Genomic DNA, 14689 nt, shown 5'->3' with positions numbered 1-14689 from the left:
GTATTAAATATTAAGTCCTAGTGCTACAATCATCTCAATAATATATATGCACAAATAAGTGCAGTAGAAGTTTAAGAATTAAACATACATGCTTATTTCCACATATATCTTTTTATATATAAAATATATGTAAGTATTTTAGTACAAAAAAGTTTAAGAAGCAAAAAATGACTGTGAACAGATTATGAAATTGAATAAGTTTTGGGTTAAACTGATAAAGAGGTCAATACTGAGGAGACATCATGTTTAACTGAAATGATTATTTCAAGTAGTGTTTGAGAAAATACCACTTCTGTAAAGCAGCATAATGAATGAGTGAAACACAACTGTTTTGAACTGACAGTAATCTATATGATTTTTTGCAAAAATCATCAAAATCTGCCTTTCTATGGCTAATTTCATTAGTGGTTGTTTCAGTAAAGTGTAAATATATATCATAAACACCATCACATTTCAATTACCCTAATTTTCATCTATGATATTTAAAGATAGTATAAAACACTGAACTCTGATTTTTCAAACTTTATAGGATAAACTGAAATGCAGCAGATGTCTAAATTAAAGGTGTTTTCATTTCATATTGGAATTTTCTTAGAGACCATTTGTCTTTCCTTCATTATTTCTGCCTGTGTGCACATGGAAATAACTGGAAAAGGTTTTTAAAAATACACATTGTGGTTTGTAAATGCATCTTGCCAACTTTGAGCTTGTCTGTTTGTCCCAAACGTCTCTATGCCAGTTCAACAACCATCTCCTGCCAGATTTGGGTTTCAAAATTAACATATTTTGTGTATGACATATGTTTGAAATTAGCACAAAATGCAGCCAAGAACTGGAAATTAACAAGGAAAAAAGTTATTTTAGCTAACATTTGGAGCCAGGAAATACTTTGTTGGCTTAAAACATTAGGACAGGCTATTGTCTATTAAATTAAATGAATTCAATATGTAGACTACAAATTGTCATCACCACACCGTATGCTTTGTTATACATGCATAATTTCTCCCCTTTTTTCAATGTACATTTGATGTCTGTGTGTACTTTTGTAGCTATAGATGAAGAAAAACATCACATATACCTCTCATGTTAAAAGTGACTATAAAGACTTGAAAATCTTGCAGTACTGTCAGAGCCAAAAATTTCTGCTTCTCATTAAGAACTGGCATATTGTTCTTGTCACACATATGCATTAAGCACGCCACTGTGGTCACTGAGCTCTAATCTTTGTTGCTGCTGCTCATTTGGACAAAAACCAGCATTTTCTTTTGTTTGTGCAAGACCCTTGAGCATAAAACCTGGGATCCTTCTCCTCCATCTTGGCTGAAAATTACATTATATGCCAAGGATGTTGTCATCTCCTGAATGGCCCCAGGCATTCGGACCTCCTTGGGACAGCTAGAGAAGAAATAGGGTGTGTAGCAGGATATTGCCTCTGCATCCTGAGTGCCATGAATGGGGCAGAGGAGGATCACAAATGGTGGCACACCCAGAGCATCTAAACCCACACTGATGGACTGGCTGCACCCTCTAAACAGCTTGACCATAAGTTCTGATCTTTGCACCGATGGGCTTATTTTTATTTGAGAAACATGGATAAAAGAGAATCACCATCTAGGGCAATGGCAAAAAACAGATTTTAATATAAGTTTATGAAAGTGAAATATTAACAGAGCTTGATGGAAAAATTCACTGTATTGCTTATGACCTAGATGAAGCATACATAGGAAAATCTGATTGGAATCAACTAAAAATTATTTACATAGAGACAGGAGTTGCAAAAGATTGAAGGTGCAAAGGATATGAATGCAAAAATATAAGGTTACAAAAGGGTTTAGCGGCACTTAAACACTGACTAATTTAACAAAGTGATTCAACAGGACTTACTATGATTATGACAACAACTTGATTATAGATCCACAGTGACAACATTCATACCATAATCAATTCACACACACAGAGTCACAGAAATTTATTTATCTACATGAGTAAGTGCGCAAAGGTACCCACCAAAAATTTCCCTGAGGTTCAGTGAAATACTCATGTCAAATCTCTTGATGTTTCTCCCCAGGCATGGGATGTGCCTGAAAAAGCCAGCCCACTTCTCGCTGTCAGCAGTGGTCTTTCAAGTACCACAAACAAGAATAATACTGGTGAGATCCAAGAATCATCCCACTTGGAGTCACTGTGCAGTCAGTGGAAGCCTAGGAAAACTCTGAGGGGCTCACTTAACTGCTCTGAGACTCAAAGGGCCTTACCTAACACTGTGCTTCACAGGGTAGCAAGGTGATTTGCTTTAATCACCCATATGTTTCTATCCTTGCTGTATCTCAAGTTAGTAACTACTGGAGGGTTGGAGTTTTTTATAAAAAATCCAGTAACAATGGTGACCAAGGATAAGAAAGTCAAGTGCTTATCCTTTGCTCCCCATCTTGCTCAGGTAGCTGCTGCAGTCAGAATTGTTCCCAGCTTTGTAATGCAAAAGCTCCTGGTAGGGAAAGGGGTGTTCAACTTGCTCAGTCAAAGCTTTTCAGGAGCTATTGAGGTCGTAGGGCAGGCCCAGTGAGAAGGTGAAGAGGAGGCACCACCATAATCCACCCTATTGCTTCAGTAATAGATGATCCACTGCATTCTAAGGAGTGATGGTGTGGTTGCCTCTTCTCTCTGGGATAATAAACACATTAATGACATATTACAATTGTAATTCTAGGGGAATGCTTGGTTGAGATGTCTAATTGTGTGGATTTTTTTAAAGATGGCTGGTAATACACGTGTAATAGTGTGAGTAGGTCCTTGGAACCATTCACCTGCCTAACAGTTCTCCACACTCTAATATAGAGAATAATATTAAATAGCAAGCATGCTCCACTGGTCTCTTCCAAACTTAGATATTCTGTGAGTCTGTGAAAACTAAGACTATACTACTAGGTACTTCAAATTTGGTGACACAACTAAATTAAATGGAGCTGCACTGCTTTAAATCACAAGTTACAGCCCGCATATTCTGACTTAAACAAAATTCAAATCTTTACTAGTGTATTCTAATGAATGCTCTGCTTCAGTTTTGAATTATGCATCTCAACAATTAAGTGCTCCCAGTACAATTAAGAACAAACTATTTTAATTAAAATTAGATCAGCTGATGGTGGGAGAATAATCACTCCATAAAAAGTGAAAAAACTCCCAGAGCCCATGAATTACATTAAAAAAAAAAAAAAAAAAAAAAAAAAATTAAATCTTTGGAAGTAAAGACCTGGAGGCACTGACAAGGTAAATCTAACTCAATTTCCCACACAATTGACTGAAAAATGTATGACCAGCCTCAGCTCTTCTATTACATATATAATTATCAACTACAAAGTGTTGATGCAGTTACTAGATATACCTGTAACAGGCAATAGGAAAAATAGCTGTATCAATTAGTCTATGCTGTGAGTATTAAACAGTTGGTCTAAAATCTTTTCCAAATCTTTTTGCTTAGCAGCTTGCCTTGGGTATGAAGCTGTGCCAGCTTTGTTCTTGCTTTTCAATGTATGTAGATGAATCATTCTGGGTGTTCTGTCTGTTGCGTATATTTTAATATTAAGGACTTGCACTTATCTACTTTGTAAGAAAATGCTTTTTGGTTCAATCTTTACTCACACAAGATTAACCCATCTATGAACTACAGTCAGTAATAGCAGGGTTTCACACTTTGGTCAGAAAGAACAAGTCAGCTTATACTAAAGCCAGTTTGGAAACTTCATTCTCTACCATGACCAACCCCACAGTAGTGTGTTTCTAGATACAGAGGACACATTTTGTCAGAAACACTACCCAGGCCATACATAGCAACAAAAAGGCCTTAATTCATTTTAGGGATGTTAAAACCACAGTCTGAATAAATATGATTTTGATTTTTAAAAATTTAAACAGCAAGTTGAGCAACTGCTCTATCTTATTTTCAGAGAGTATATATACATTGTGAATTTTCCTAATGCAATACAGTGGTTTCTAATACATTATGCAAAAATGTGTTTACTTCACTTCCTAAACTCAAATGGCATGCTGATTTTTGGCTTCAATTCACTGAACATCTATTTCTACTTAGAAAGATTTATCTTTTCATATGGAGTCTTAATCAAGACAAATTCTACAACAGCAGTTGCCACACAATTTTCACCATGTGCTATGTATTTAGTGTACCCAGAGCCTACTTCAAAGAACTATAATTTGAGCATTACATCACTTCTGTCATTCTGGAATTATCTGAGGCCTGTTTTATTTTCCATTTCTTTTCCACCCACCCCCACTAACTTATTAATACGTAGGAGAGTGCATGTGTCTGTTTTATGCTCTGATTACCATCTTGCGCTGCTGGTTTTGCATATACAGTAAATTCTAAGAAGATGGGCTTAGCAAAATGTGAAATAGCAGAATGACAGTGCAGGAGATATTCGGACAGATTCATAAGAAATAGTCAGATTTATTGATTCTCCAATATTTCTTATTATGAATTTATTTAAATCTGTGACTCATATATCACTTATGAAATAGTGACAAGCAGCTTATGAATCAGCCAGTCTGCTATCAACAAACTGTTATGAGCTCATTATCAAGATGATTTGGGGGCACACCAAACAGATTCCAGCTGGATTGCACAGAGTGAATTAAACATTATCAAAAGGTTCTGTTGAAATGTTTTTCAAGCAGCTGTCTGCCCTCTTTGATTCACAGTTGAACATTGGGCAGAGCTTTGGTGTTGTTTATTGTTTTTATGTTATTTTCTGAAACAGAAATATCTGCGTGAAAAAAAAAAAATAAAAAAAGGAATTCCATTTCTGGCTCAGCATTCATTATATAGAGGGTATTTGCACCCTATGAAATAGCAGTGCTACCCTGCCCACAAAGATGCAAGTGTCTGGGATAGAACTACTGCAGTCTGGGTATTAAGGACTGCAATGAAGCACTAAGGTGCTCCTGATGGCCCATCACAGTCCAGTATTTACAGTCTATCTGCATTCCTGTTTTTCTCAAACAGCCACGATTCTCTCTGATGGGATTAGAGAGCAGAAGAGATCAAACAAATACAATTACACAAAACATATTTTAGCATAACAAGATCTCAGAAAGAGGATTCAATGGATTTGAGTACATGACAATGGCAGTCCTTTGCAAGGGCTGCAGGGCATGGCTGATAAGGTATACAGCAACCAAAACAGGGCTTGTGGGCAGCTGTTTTCTTCATGGTCTGTAACAAATGAAGTCCCAAGTCAGCACTATTGTATGAATGGCAATTTCAACCCAGTGAACATTCTAGAAAGGTAAGTTTTGAGACATTTTTAACATCAAATGCCTCAAGAATATCTCGGAATTAAAATGTAGTGTAAGTTATCATGTGGATGCTAAGGGTAGCTGTCCTGAGCCTAATTGAGGTTATACTTTCTGTGTCACAATTCAAGGCAGTATCAGGCTTGGAAGCAGCACAGCTTATCCCTAGGTATGCTAGGGAACATTATCAGTGCAGGTGCACTGAGACACACTTACCCTAGTCCTGCTATCTCTGATGAGGCACATGACTTGGCAAGACACAAGAAGCCAGATTTCCAAAAATATCTAAGTACCTATGGTACCAAATGGGATTTTCCAAAGTTTTCTTAGACTGTCAAAGGCATTAAAAGTATTTAGGCTCTTGTCAAGGTCACAGTAAGAGACAACCTGTGTTTTAGGTCTTAGTCTGCCTGTACTTTTGAAAGTAAAGCCCTTCTTTTTGTCTCAGCTAACCCTTTCACATGGGAACACAATATCTAAATATCACAAACACATATAGTCAGAATTAATTAATGTTTATAACAAGCATTGTAAAGATTAAGTAGTCTCTGGTAACAGACATAATGTTGCTGTTCCTAGTCTTCAACTAATTGGACTGGTGTCTGACCTCAGACAACAATGGTTAACTGCAATGTTTCTTCTTGTTATATGCACCAGTAGCACACTAATTTTATAAAATTCCTAATAATTTTGAAAAATCTCTTTCCAAGGCTATAGCTATAATGAAAGGTTTTAAATGTCTTGAGCTGTACCATTTGTTGTGAAAGTTCCAACAAAGAAACTGTCTGAACAAACACAGCCATTGTAGGAGACTTGTTGCTGTCCTGCTTTAATTATTTTGCTAATATGTTGTGTCCATTCAAATGTATTCTCCTTCCTGTCCCCAAGAACCTGCCAGCATTAGAGATCTTCTGTAGTTCTGACAAAAGGGAGCAAGATCTCAACCCAAATAGAAAAGCACAGCTAACACCTTTATTTTATAGAAGTGTGTTCTGATGTGAATGCTTAACTCTTAATTGGTACAATTTCAAATAAAAATCCATATTCAATTGCTCCCTGTCCACTGCTCTTCTTCCTCAGTTGTGGCAGGATGGAAGATACATCTGCAATTTCTTTTCTTACACACCTCTTTCAAGTGACAGAACCAGCACATTTCCCTGGAATCCAACTAGCCATCTAGCTTTTTTTTTTTTTTTGGATAAGTAGGGAAAAAGGCACTTTGAATTTTGGGGACGGCCTGGCCTGTATAATCATTGGAATAAGGGAATAAAGAACATGTCTGGGAGATATTTGAAAGTATTTTACATAAATAAATAGGAGTACAAACATTGACCCATTTAACAAATCTTAATTTTGAGGGTGCAAATTCAATTCCTTTTTGTGACTATGGTGAACTTCAGACTTTATCTGCCTCATAACTAATACAATTCTAGCCCTCGAGCAACCACATGATGGGTTGAATTGTCTTCTGACTTTCTTCCTCAGCATATCTTTATCCTGATTCTTACACTGACTTGTAGCACAGCAGACATTGTCATCATCTAGCTCTGAATGCCTCTGTGATGGAGCATTGAGTGGTAATCAGCTGCCTGAAGGTTTCCGCATCAGGTAAAAAAGGAGAACACCTCACATCTTTGCTACTTTGTTTTTTCTAGTTTTTAGTTCTACTCTCTGCTTCCCATCCAAATCCTGGAATTTATGTCCCTTCAGCTCACTGAAAATCCTCAGACCCTGGATTCCTCAGATTCTGCTTCTATTATTCTCAAGGGATACAGTACACTTTGTAGGCTTAGGCAATGGCTATCACATCAGGGCTAAATGTGCTCCATCAAAAGATAATGGTCTGTGATGGGGACGAGAAAAGAACAACAACTGAAGAACTGCCTCAGGGTAATTTCCAGGAAGTGCATTTAAAACGAACAAGCCAACAAACAAATAACAAAGAATGCCTCCTTAAAAAGTTGAAATTATTGAAATAGTGGTATGAAGGAATTCTGGGTGAGGAATTTATTCCCTAATAAACTAAATATGAAAAGAAAGCATTTCATTAATCAAAATTTCTAAATCTCAAAAAGGAAAATACTGATAGAAGCGAAATAAATTGTGCTTATGTGAATGTATAGGCTCTTTCTTTTATATACTACCTAAATTAACACTAGCCAGACTGGCAGCTTTCCCAGCTCAAAGGCTGCTAATAGCATACTCTTTTCCTTCAACCAATGTGGGTTTTTTTATTTTTAAATTATCCACTGTGCACTGATGTGCAAAAGAAAGACATCAATTCCTAATAAAAAAATGCCTGATATTATCTAATGAGTAGAAGCTAGAGGTCATCTTGAGAATGCAATATTTAATAGAAGTCTTAAAGTACTGAACTAAATAAATATCCTTCATTGTGGTAACCTCATGACCATATATATTTTTAATTGCTGGAATAAATGATTTCTGCTTAGCTGGTTTAAAAAGATATGTTAAGACTTTTCTAGGTTTATTACTTAGTGCAAGTGCTGATGTGCAAACTGCAAGACTCTGAAGCACATGCATAATCAATAATGCATCTAGCTACTCTCTGACTGAGTTCAATTGTAATATCTATTAGATCTAGCTTTCCGATACTTTGCATTGCAACAATTATTCAGGCATACCAGGGCAAGCCGTGCTGCATTAACTTCTTTCTGGTAGTAAGGAAGGAAATACTATTTGCACTGTAAATACTGTGCAGTACTTTGTCCCCTTTAATGAAGTGACCCACCAAATTATTGTTATTCACTGTTAGCAATATTTCTATACTCTTAGAGTTTATACAACATCTAGAGTAGCCAAATTATTTTAAATATTTATTGTGCCTTCCATAATTCTTTTTAAGAGGAATGTGCAAAATACAGAATATTCTGTACCCAGAAACTCACTACATGCTTTGTGTGGCTTGGACATGTCTTCTTTGTGTCGTTTGGACATTTCTTCTTTGTTTTTAGGACTTAATTCAATTTGTATTTACATTTAAAAGGATGATCAAACTAATGTTTGTTGGCATTCCAGAGATGTATTGAAGAGAGGACAGCTTTTTGAAATTAATAGAAAAATTCCTTCCCTTTAGGTCTTGCATTAAAAACAAAGAAGATCCACAAAGCAGTTATTGACTTTTGGCAACTGTATAGCAAATGTGGACCTTCAGGTTGCTACTCACTTTTTATGGGTGGAAAAATATTCTGAAAATGATGAAGGGAAGTAAATGGGTATGATAAATTATGACAATAAATACTACAGTAATTCAATAATTATGAGGCTATCTGCATATTCCCAGAGTTATACAAATATAGCAAAGAGCAGAATAAGGCTGATGATTTTTTGAAATGTTGCAGAACTGTATCTTATCCTCAGTCAATGAGCAGTCAATTGACAATCACTCTGGACTGGTTTCTTTTAGTTAAGGACTTTCAATGACCTCCCATTCACACCATTCACTCACCAGCTATCTGGTCTGAAAAGTCAATATAGTTCTCAAAAGATGATGGATCCACGTTCTGCTCTTTCCCCATTACAGAAGAGTCATTTAGTGTACTGGGAGTATCCTACACTATCACATCTGCAAAAGGTAAACTAAAGGCTGAAGGTCAATTTGCCAAGTACCTTACATCTAGGTCAGAGTGACTCCTGACAAGTCACAGTGCTCATTGTCATAGTGACGTTTGTAATAAAAGAAACCTATATGTTGATTCTTTCATTCTATTCCTATATTTCTGATGGAGTCTGCAAAACCTAATTTCAGGCTGAGTTAATTCTTAATTTAGTAATGAGTAAAGGCATAAAACAGTACTGAAACATGCATAAATTATCCTACAATAAATTGTAATGATCTGGGCATAGCTATTAAGATAATGATGCATAAAACAACTACTGTAATTTATACAGTGATATATAAGACTTTTAGGTGGTAAGCCTCTGACTACAATACTCTGAATTTAAACACAATGTCACTGTTCTACAGCAGTGTATTTCAAACCTATTTAAAATCTGGTTGTTTTTTTTTTTTTCAGTGTATTTTTATAATTACTTTTTCTTATTAAAACCAAATTTACAATAACAATTCATATCTGCTCTAAGAAATTCTTTGTATCTGACTCTAGCTTCTGTATTTTTTGAATTGTTTCTTCAGCACTTCCTCCAAGGAATGCTTTTCATCCTTTCTACAGTGGGCTGTGAATGGCATACAATGCTTTGTTTCTGTCTTTTCTTACTTCTGCCCTTAGGGTACACACAAGCATAAATTCACCTAAATTCTCAATGCCAGTAGCTCAGATATCCACTCCTCCTCCAGTATGTGTACTGGTAACTTTTCATGATGAGCTATTGCCTTAAGACTGCACATGTTTCAATCATCTCCTTTCCCTGACCATGCTTTCCCTCATTTCTGATCATCCCCAACCACCTTTCAGCCTGTTGGGGATTTTTGAAATTACAATGATTCTCAAATTACAATAATCAAACCATGTTTCAGTTTTGTTACGTTCTTCTGGGGAACATCAAAAAGTCATCATATTTTTATTTCACATTTTTATTTTCATCATTCAAAATTTTCTTGATCTCAGAAACAACCAATCTGTGTCCTTGATGAATGCAATGTTGTCATTCCTCTGGATATTTGACAAGTTGCTTTGCAGTTCATTTTCTCAATCATAGTGAACAGTCTTCCCCTCTTTACCTGTACTTTCAGTTATTTTTACTGTAGTTTCACTTTTGAGACCTGTAAGACCTGGTTCTCACTTACGCATTTTCCTTCATTTAATATAAAGCAATTGATTTACCTTTTTCATCTTCCTGTAACATTAGCCTTGCTATCATTCTTGTTAGAGTTTTCATAATAAAAAAGAAGATTATAGTTTCTTCAGTTCTGGGTCAAACAAAACACATTAGGCTCATGTCCTCTGGAAATGTAATTAATATAATAATATATGTATAGATATATTTTAATGGACACTATCAGACATTTTTTCACTTCTTCACAGAAAAAAACCCCAAAATTTCATTTACATGCTGCAGAGCTCCAAGAATTTTGCAAGTTAAATATTTACTGCCTTTTATTGGCTAATGGAAATTATTACTGCAATGTCTGCCAGATAATATTAGTAGTAATTCTTAAGAGAAACTGCTAAAAAGAGCAAGCAATAATCTCCTGACTGTGCTTTAAGAAGGATTGAAAATCTATTCTATGTCCAGCTAAAATCACCTTCTCTTCTATTTGACTCTAGAAGCAGAACAAGGTAGAAAAATATATTTTTAAAATGAAACCATTTTGCTTGCTTCTTTATGGCTAAAATTTAATAGAAGTTTTCTACTGAAATTTAAAAAAAAATCAACAACAAGAAAAAACCTCAGTAGGAAAGCAAAACTACTGTCTCCTACATGATGGCAACATTTTCTTTGTTTTGTTTTTTGGGCTGAACCAATCAAAGGAAGTACTATTGGTGCAAGTAGACATAAATCTCTTGATGTAAATATACATATACCCATTTTCAATTTTAGGTTCTTTTTTTCAGACTCTATTCAAAATGACAAGAATCTATGAATTTCTACAAGCTGTGAGTAGCATGAATAATTACCTCCCATCATCTGGATTAGGCAGCTCTGTTTCTTGAGCCCAAATATTCAGAAATGTTCTTTCAGTTATATACTGTAATGAGCCTAATGATTGTGGGAAGTCAAACAGCTTGTTCTAGTGGCTTGGTGTTGTAATAGCTACTTCAGAATACTTTATGGATTCATTCTATTCCTATGAAAAAGAATTATAATCTTGCGGCAACTAAAGTTAATAACCAATTTTGGTGAATATTACTAAATAGGTTCTCAAATAAGTACTAGTTGAATACTGCTGTTGATAAAGTGAAACATTCCCATGTAATATAACACACACTGCACATAGTTCCATAGAAACAGCAGGTACTTGCTTCCATGAGTCATATAATTGTGCTCTTTCCTAACTCATATTTTTGAGATACTGTACTGTGTTTAATTTGACCTGGAAATGATACAGATTTAGTATTTAATCCAAAAGAAGTCTACTTTGTTATTGTTGGGCTTTGGGTTTTAGTTGCATCTGACTCAGCTAATTAGCACATCTTGCATAGCAGAATTCTGTGATGTGCATAGGTTTGCATGTCATTTTGACTCTAGGCCCTTGGTAATGTGGTGGCTTTCAATAATTCCTATGATTCCTATAATTCCTGCAAAAATATAAGTCAAGCGGAAATACTGTTTCAGAGAAGGTGACAGAAAGATAATTTATTTGAATTGGAACTATATGATATTCTGGGAACAGCATCTCACCAGCTGTACCTGTGTGCAAATCTGACCTTTTATTGTGCAAGTTGGTCTAAGTAAGCACAGTAAAATGCAAATATAAGAATAATTTAACACTTGTAGCCAAGCCTGTTAAGATTAGCTAACCAAATTATATTAAATCATCTTTCTTTTTCCTACATTATCCTGACAATAACAGTGGTAAATCAAATTTACTGGCTCTGTTTATATATAGAGTTTGCTGTCTATAATTTTAATTTTTAATTTCCAGACTTTAACTTATAGTAATTTGTACTGTGCTATTTTATTTACACAAATACTTTTTCTTCACCTTTACATATTTAATAATGAAGTTATTAGTTTTAAGATGATTTCTAAACAGCAAGAATGATGTCTTAATTATATTTTAATCAGGATATTAATTTATATGTTTATTTTATGGTAAATAACTTTCAAATGTAGGTCCTTTTTAGTTTCTTTTGGCTCTGTCAAAATGAGGAGAAATATGATCATCTTGTCTGGGCTGTGTACACTGCCTTGAAACATGAAGATTCACAAAAGAAGACTTGTCACTGTCCCTCCATTTTTGCCCTTTAATTGCTCATAAGAAGCCATATACACACCCCATACAACATATGGCAAAAGACAGATCCCTAAATTATAGTCTGTTAACATGGTTGTTAACACATGGAAATACATGAAGCACAGATCACTAGGAAGTTACTCAAGGTTTATCTTATTTCTCTATTCCAGAGAGGCTACAAAACACCTATATTCACTGGTCAACGCTTCTCATGCCATTCATTCCAGAAACAGGATGGAAACAGGAATGGCTGGAAATGGAAGTGTTCCACTTTTGCATTGAAAAGATGGCAGGAGCAGTAGTAGTGGTTCAGGTAATAGGAAATAAAAAATGTGGCTTCTAGCCTTCCTTCATCCTGAAGTCTCAAGCTGTGTCAAGTGAAATAGAGGTTAGATATTAGGAAAAGGTTTTTTACTGAAAGAGTCATAAAATTCTGGAATGGTCTGCCCAGGGAGGTGGTGGAGTCACCATCCCTGGATATGTTTAAAAAAAGACAGTATGGCACTCGATGATCTTTAAAGATCTCTTCCAACCTAGTCATTCTGTGCATTCTCTGAATTCTGTAAATGCTGTGAAGCCTTTCAAAACACTTTTCTTGCCTCCTAGAGAGGTGCCTAGCATTATTCTGTGGCCTACATGAATGGAAGGCATCTTCCATCTCTTCTGAGGAAGTCAAAAAAACAGTGGCAAGTGGCCCAGTTTTCAGGGAATCATAAAAGCTGAGAATGTAGGGAGATCTGTTTCTCTGAGAATATTTTTCTATAAGATGTGAGTACTCTAGGTTTCTAGTCCTGGCTATAGGGATTGCTTACTCATCTGGCATTAAAGAGTCATACAGCAGGGTAAGAAAAAATGTTTGCAAAAAAGAGATAAAAGCCAACCAGACTCCAAGAAGTCTATATCCTCATAGGCTCTAAGGCCTCTAGGGGCTTGGGTGAAGCTTTATAGGTAACTCATGAGGACTTGGAAATTTCCTCTGGTTGCACTTAAGGCACTTACATATTTTAGTTTTGTATTCAGAACCTAATGGACATAATTGAGCAATTTATGAAAACACATAAATAGCCTGTAGAACAGGGTTTATATAACAGAGATTAATGTCAAATCCCAAGTGATTCTTCTTTAAACAGCAGAAAAAATTCTTCCAAAAGAGAAAAGAATAAAGGTTGGATTTTACTTCAAGCTTCTTCTATCATACCTCAAATCTTTAATATGGTTGACAGCAGATTCCACTAGAAAAAAAATAAATATTCAAAAATATTCTGGAGCTCAGCATTGTTCCCATGTGCTGAAGGACAAGATGGCAGGGAAGATGACTAGACTGATTGAACAGATAGTTTTGAAAAACAGAAAAACACAGAGAGAAGATTACCTTTGGAAGAAGGGGCAGGCAACTTGGGAGTACCACAAGGAAAAGGAGGATTAAGCAGAATCTCCATCCTTGGATGCAGAGAAAATCACAGTGACAAAGGATGAGGAACAGGCTGGTGTGCTTAATGCCTTCTTTCCTTCATTCTTTAAGGAAGAGGTGCATTATCCCCAGGGAACTAAGTCCCCTGAGCAGGGAACAGGGATGAATTATTCTCAGGGTACTAAGCCCCCTGAACAGGGATAGGGAGCATAAAGAAATCCCCACAATCTAAGAGGAAATTGCAATGACCTACTACACCCCTTAGAAATGCACAGGTCTAAAAGGCTGAACAAGATCCATCCAATGGTATTGAGGGAGCTGGTAAAAATGTTTAATAACACTTTTTCTCATTTATCAGCATCCCTGGATAACTGGGAGATTCCAGCTAACTGCAATTTGGAAAATGTGACCACTATCTACAAGAGAGATTGTAAAAAGGATCCAGGGAACTTCAAGCCTCCACATCTGATCTCAGTATCAGGAAAGGTCATGGAACAGATAACAATCAGGCCCTTGTATAGCATATGGAGGACAGGCTAAGCATAAGGCCCAGTCAGCAGTGGTTTGGGAAAACCAGGTCCTGCTTGATCAACCTGATCTCCTTCTGTAACAAGGTGACCTGCCTACTGGATGAAGAGAAGGCTGTGGATGTCTGCCTGGACTGAACTAAAGCCTTTGACTATGTCCCCCAAATATTTTCTAGGAGACACTGTCTTCCCATGGCTTGGACAGGTGCTCCTAGCTGGAGAGAAAACTGTCTGTAGCACAGGGCTTGAGTGTTGGTGAATGGAGCTACATCCAACTAGTGGCCAATCAACAGTGGAGTTCCCCAGGGCTCAGTGTTGGGCCCAGTCCTATTTAGATCTTTACCAACCACTTGGATGATAGGTTAACTAGGTTTCCCTCAGTCAATCCGTAGACAACACCAAGTCAGGTGGCGGGCAGGAAGGCTCTGCAGGGACATCTCGGCAGGCTGGATTAAAAAGCTGAAGCCAACAGTATGAGGTTCTTCAGGCAAAGTGCTGTGTCCTGCCTTTGGGTCACAACAACCCCATTCACTGCTACAGACTTGGGGCACTCAGGCTGGAAAG

The 14689-nt window shown here is 36.4% G+C and overlaps 1 long non-coding RNA gene across 1 annotated transcript in view; it reads right to left on the bottom strand.

Moving 5' to 3' along the window:
- Positions 1-1618: 1618 nt before the first annotated feature.
- LOC146763863 (uncharacterized) overlaps positions 1619-14689 on the bottom strand; it is a 154170-nt gene continuing 141099 nt past the window's right edge. Inside the window, exon 4 of the long non-coding RNA XR_014951607.1 lies at positions 1619-2661. This is a non-coding gene — a long non-coding RNA (uncharacterized LOC146763863). The remainder of the gene's footprint in view (positions 2662-14689) is intronic.

This window comes from Lonchura striata, chromosome Z (assembly GCF_050655825.1).
Source record: "Lonchura striata isolate lonStrDom1 chromosome Z, ASM5065582v1, whole genome shotgun sequence".
In the NCBI taxonomy this organism is placed as follows: domain Eukaryota; kingdom Metazoa; phylum Chordata; class Aves; order Passeriformes; family Estrildidae; genus Lonchura; species Lonchura striata.
The sequence above is the reverse complement of the archived record's forward strand: the minus strand, read 5'-3'. Positions and strand labels throughout refer to the sequence as shown.